At 39.8% G+C, this 6,300-nt stretch overlaps 1 pseudogene; it reads left to right on the top strand.

Annotated features, from left to right (window-relative positions):
• Nucleotides 1-523: 523 nt before the first annotated feature.
• Nucleotides 524-6,300, top strand: part of LOC102828916 — a 7,004-nt pseudogene continuing 1,227 nt past the window's right edge.

Consider the following 6,300-nt stretch of genomic DNA (forward strand, 5'->3'; position numbering starts at 1 on the left):
ACAGCCTCATCTTTTTCCATCAGAATGCCTGGTGGATTTGAACTGCTGAGCTTGCGAATTGTAGCCCAATGCTTGACCCACTACGCCACCAGGGCTCCTTTAGGGGGCAGGGAAGGATGAGTGAATTTCTGAGGTGACGTCAGAGGTATTGCGGGCAATGAACAGAGGCTCTCTGTGTAGGGGATTCTTCCCACCCTCACTGTCCTCTCCTGAAGGAATGAAGATTCCTTTCCTGCTTCCTTGGGGACAACAGGTCTATTACTTTACACTACATTGGATGACATTCATTCCATTCTGGAAGGTGGGGGGAGAGCAAGCCAGTGCATTAAGCTCCTAATGGTGTCAGGAAAGATGCTATGAAATGTCAGCGGTGTTCTCTCAGCCATGTCAGCGATCAGAAGGACCGGAGGGACTGTTATCCCCAGTTCACAGATCCAGAAGTCCTGCAACAGAGGAAAAGGTCCTGACTGGATGTCAGATATGTTTAGCTAAGTTGTGACAAGAATTTATTTTTCTTCTCTAGGATTTCAAGGAGATTGCCAAGTACTTCTCTAAAGAAGACTGGGAAGAGATGGGAGACTTTGAGGAAGTCACCCACGTATATATGAAGAGAAAGAAGCTTTGATGCCATGCTTAATCTAGGTAACAGAAAGTCTGGGTACAGATAAGCCTGGTAACATGTGAACATCCTTCAGTTCTTTTCTATGTTGTGGCTTCTTCTTAGGCTGCAGCAAGTGCCCCCACATTTCTTTGTGCGGGGAGAAATCCTAAGGAAATTTCAGGGCATTGTGTGCAGATCTGAGGGCAGGGATGATTACAGTGGTGCTCATATCTGGATCCATAGGTTTCCCCTTTGGGCTCCACCTGACTGATGAGCCTTACTTGTCTGCTGCTTCCCATCACCCCACCCTTTATCCTTCCTCTCAAGTTATTAAGGAACAAATGTTTTGCTTCTTTCTAGTTCTCAATACTTCCACGCCATGCACACTAATATACAGACCCCCAAGATGGATGACTCTGATGACGAAGAGAACCAGGGTGAGTGGACAGAAAGAATCTGGAAAAGATCTTCAGAAACCTAACTGCTTTTTGGACTAGCAGCTTGGGAAAGATTCTCAGGACTTTGTTACCCAATCATGCTAAGTTGAAAAACAGTTGGATAAAGAAGGTTAAGAACAGTAAGATGTCATTTATGTAAATTTCTAAAATACGCAGAACAATAATACTTCATGTGAAATAAATGATAAATGCATAGAAACTTCAGTGGTAGTAAAACCCATCAAATTCAAGACAGTGGCTACAAGTGGACAGAGAGAGGGAAGGTAGGGATTGGTGAAGGCTTCACAGTCAGCTTCAGCTGTGACTTGTTTATAGTGTTTTTGTATATACATTTTGTATAAAGAAATCAAAGATCTGTAGCCATTGTGGGATATTGATGAGATCTGACTGGACTCAGTGGTAGACATTCATATGTTTCTGAGATTCTGTGTGCTTGAAATACTTATTTTTATAGGATATGTAGTTCTTGTTAGACACTGTTTAATTAAGCCTAAAACACGAAAATTTTAACTAAAGTGTAATTCTACTAAAAATTTCCAAAGTCAGTTTCCTAATAGTGCAGAAGTATTGGACAAATATTTTAAGAGAGAAATTGATGTGTTATGTAATGGCACCTATTTCCTTGCATTCCATCAACATGAAATAATCTCAAACCTGATTCTCTGTTTAAATTTGTAGAATCCTTTAGAGAGCAGTTTATACACACACACATACACACAAACTGAGCTTTCCCACTTCTCAGTGAGTGGACACGTATTGGATGAAAAAAATAACACATTTTAAGGAAGAAGTATTTGTGTATTTAATTAAGTATGCAATATTATATGTCACACATCTTTAATTGGATTATTCAAATTTCCAACCAAAGTACTGAAAAATATTAGAAGAATATTAAGTGATGCATAGTGGAATAAGATAAGGCTTAGTCCACACTTTATATAAACCATCATTAGAAAATTTGTGAATTGATGTCACAAAGAACTACATAAAATATTGCTAAAGTTAATGCAAAAGCCATTCTCAAATTAACTCCATGACAATGGGTAGAAACCTATACATGGTCACTATGAATAAGAACTAACTCAACAACCCTCTGCTTCAGAGTTCTCTGATGGTACAAGAATCTCTCTAGAGTTTAGCAGTATATACCAATCACAAAACATTCTGGTTCATCGTCCTCTTTTAGAAGAACCACCTCATATGTCTTCCTGTGAAAAACAGAGCGAACTCCCGAAGGTATCTCCCACAACTAAAGAGCAAGGGAGCCTTTGTCCCTCCAGGGATATGAATATTGGTTATTTGTGAGAGAGAATAGGAAATGCTCTATCACCCACTGCCTCCCTTTCCTAATCTCTGTATTACAATGTTTGATGTAGCATCAATAACTTAATAATAATTATCAAAGTTTGTGATCGCTAATACTTTGTTCCCACAGTAAACCAGATTAACTTAAGCAATTCACTAATTTAATATTTACAAAAATACTAAGATGTGTTTACTGTTAGTAGCTCCAAATAATGATGATGATATATATTTTTTTTAACTTTTATTGTGAATTGAGTGATAGTTTACATGGCAGAACATCAGTTTTGCACTTTAACCAACCAAAGGGCACATTTTGCAAGCCAGCCTCTGTGGCCGCCAGCACACAGCCTTTCTCTTTCCATGAGTCTAGAGTCCTCAGCTGCTCTGGCTCTTCATGCCATCACCTTTGCCTCCATCTCAGGTGTCATTACTTCTCTGATTAGGGTCCGTTCATGCTCTTCCCTCTTGACAGTCCTAGGGTCCTCTATTACTGGAATGTTAGATTACTCCCCACTTTATGTTACAAAATTTCTACCTTGAGCGTTGTGACAATCACAATAGTCAAGATAACAGTTACTCACTATTGAATTAAAAGAATCTTATCTGCCTCTCCTTTCAGTGGGTGATTCTACCTTCCCCCCTAGCTCTGAAACTAAACTCCTTGAAAACTTGTAAGCCCACCACTTTGTGCTTTTATAGTCGCACCCCCCTAATTTTAACTAGCTAGTGTCTAAGTTGCCCGCCCCTATCATCCTTGTGTACTGAGGGGTTAGGCTTGATCCTTGATGTTAAAAGTCCTTCACTCTCAATTGGTATTTTGAGCTACTACATCCATAAAGAAAAGTCAAGTTCATCAAATTTTAGCAATTTACACTTGCTTCCTGTATCAAATGCCTTGATCTTCCTCTAGTCGAGTTCTCATCATGAAGCTAACCAAGCTAGGTCAAATAATACTATCTTGATAAATATAATATAAAAACATGAGGATACTGTGGTATAAAACAAAACCCATTTCAGTCGAGTTGAATTCCACTCGTGGCAATCCCTTGAGTTACGAGATCAGAACTGCTCCATAGGGTTTTCTTGGCTGAACAGAATATTTCAAAGGTGACCCCGAGAAGATAAAGCCAAATATTACAACAAAATGTGCAAAGATCTGGAATCAGAAACCCAAAAAGGAAGAACACACTCAGCATTTCTCAAGCTGGGAGAACAGAAGAAAAAATACAAGCATCGACTTTTGATATTGAAAGAGTCTCTTGGCAAATGATTGAATGATGCAGAAAGCATCAGGAGAAAATACACAGAGTCACTGTACCAAAAGGAAATGGTTAATGTTCAACAGTTTCAAGAGGTAGCATATGATCCAGAGCCAATGATACTGAAGGAGGAAGTCCAAGTTGCATTGAAGGAATTGGCAAAGAACAAGGCACCAGGAAGTGATGGACTACAACATGAAATCTTTCAAGAAAGTGAGGCGGCATAGGAGGCAGTCATTCATCTCTGCCAAGAAATTTTGAAGACAACTAACTATCTGCCCATTACAAAGGGAGGTGACCCAGTGAAATACGGAAATCATCGGACAATCTCTTTGTATCTGAGTAAAGTTTTAATAAAGGTAATACAGAAATGGCTGCAAGCATACATTGACAGAGAACTTCCAGAGGTTCAAGCCATATTAAGAAGAGGCCGTTGAACGAATGATATCGTTACTGATGTCCGATGGATCTTGGCTGAAAGCAGAGAATATCAGAAAGATGTTTACCTGTGCTTTACTGACTATGCAAAGTCTTTCGATTGTGTGCATCATGACAAGCTATGGGCAACATTGCGAAGTATGAGCATTCTGGAACACTTAATTGTATACAATAGGAATCTATACTTGGAACAAGAGGCAGTTGTTCGAACAGAACATGGGAACACTGAATGGTTTAAAATTAAGAAATGTGTACGACAAGGTTGTATTCTGTCACCATACTTATTCAACCTGTCAGCAGAGCAAATAATCCGAGAAGCTGGGTTATATGAAGAAAACATGGCATCAAGATTGGAGGAAGTCTCCCTAACAAGCTGCGATATGCAGATGATACAACCTTGCTTGCTGAAAGAGAAGAGGACTTAAAACATTTATTTACTCATGAAGATCAAAGAGCACAGCCTTCCGTATCGATTACATCTCAATGTAGAGAAAACCAAAATCCTCACCTCTGGATCAATAAACAGTTACATTCTTATCAATGGAGAATAGATTGAAGTTGTCAAGGACTTCATTCTTCTCGGATCAACTATCAACACTGACAGAACCAGCAGTCAAGAAATCAAACAACATATTGCATTGGGTAAATATGCAGGACAAGACCTTTTTCATGTGTTGAAGAGCAAAGATGTCAGCTTGAGGACTCAGGTGCGCCTGACACAAGCCATGGTATTTTCAGTAACTTCGTATGCATGCGAAATCTGAACAGTCAATAAGGAAGACCGTAGAAGAATTGATGCTTTTATTTATGGTGTTGGTGAAGAATAATGAAAGTGCCTTGGGCTGCCAAAAGAACCAAGAGATCCGTTTACGAAGAAGTGCGGCCAGAGTGCTCCTTGGAGGCCAAGATGGCCAAAATTCGTCTCTCATAGTTCGGGCATATTGTCAGGAGGCACCAGTCCCTGGAGAAGGATATCATGTTTGGTCAGGTGGAGGGTCAAAGAAAAAGAGGAAGACCACCAACGAGATGGATTGGCCAAGTGGCTGCATGGATAGACTCAAGCGTGGTAATAGTAGTGAGGTTGTCCCAGGATTGGGCAATGTTTCGTTCTGCTGTGCATAAGGTCGCTATGTGTCGGTACCGACTCGATGGCACGTAACAACAACAATAAAAAATCATTACAGAAGCCAATCAGGACTTTCTTCAGTGGTATTCCTTGGTGGGTTCAAACCAGCAGTCTTTAAATAATAGGCAAATACCAACCTTTTCTACCACCAGTGAACAGAAAAGACTGAGTGTCTGGGCTGGAGATTAATCCAAAACCTCAAGCCATTTAGGATCTCATTAATATTCTCATGTTTATAAAGTTCAGGGCATCCCCTCCCCCATAGAGATTTAACCCAAAGACCCTGCTGATGCTTCCATTTAGGTCCCCATTCTCACAATCGGAAGGAGACCCTCCCCTCCACTCTGTCACAGGGCCACTTTCACCTGGCTTGAGAATTATTGCTGGGACTGATTGTCCCTCCTTACTATGAACACCCCTGAAGCCTCAGCCCCCACAGATTTGAGACACTTGAATGTTTATTGATTGAGTTGTTCCACAATTACAGATTAGGCTCTCTTTATTTAGAGGGTAACGGAAGCTGAGGGAATGTCTGTGAGCTGGGTGGCAAGTATGGAGACTTTGGAATAAACAAATGGAAATAAGTACTAATTTTTATTATTTCCATATTTAAATGGTATTTACAAGCTCCAAAAGTACTTTCACTATTTCATAGAAAGGAAAGCTGGTTGATAGATAGTTTAAGATTATTGGTCAACAACACTGTGATGTAGTCAGAATTGGTGTAGGAGCCACCCCACCTTATTCCACATTAAATGTTCTTTCCAGAGCAGGACAGTGTATCACAGTTTGTACCACTGTCTTTGCTATCTAGGTTAATTTCTGTGGATTGTTTCTTTCCTCTTCCTTATTTTCATCTTCCTCACGTGATTTTCTAGAAGAATTTTTCTGCTGTACCTTTTTACATTTACTCTTATCAACTGTCTCCTTATAGCTTATCTTTGTTCCTATAGTTTATAGAAGCCCTTAGACCTTGCTTTCACAAGCATTGCAAATTCTTAAAATGCCATTCTTCCCCAAATCTTCCATATACCCTACACCTGCTTACATGGAGAATTTTAATGTTTGCTGTTGTTGGTAAATGGCATTGTGTTAGTTCTGACTCATAGCAAA

This window comes from Chrysochloris asiatica, unplaced genomic scaffold (genome assembly GCF_000296735.1).
Source record: "Chrysochloris asiatica unplaced genomic scaffold, ChrAsi1.0 scaffold00404, whole genome shotgun sequence".
In the NCBI taxonomy this organism is placed as follows: Eukaryota; Metazoa; Chordata; class Mammalia; order Afrosoricida; family Chrysochloridae; genus Chrysochloris; species Chrysochloris asiatica.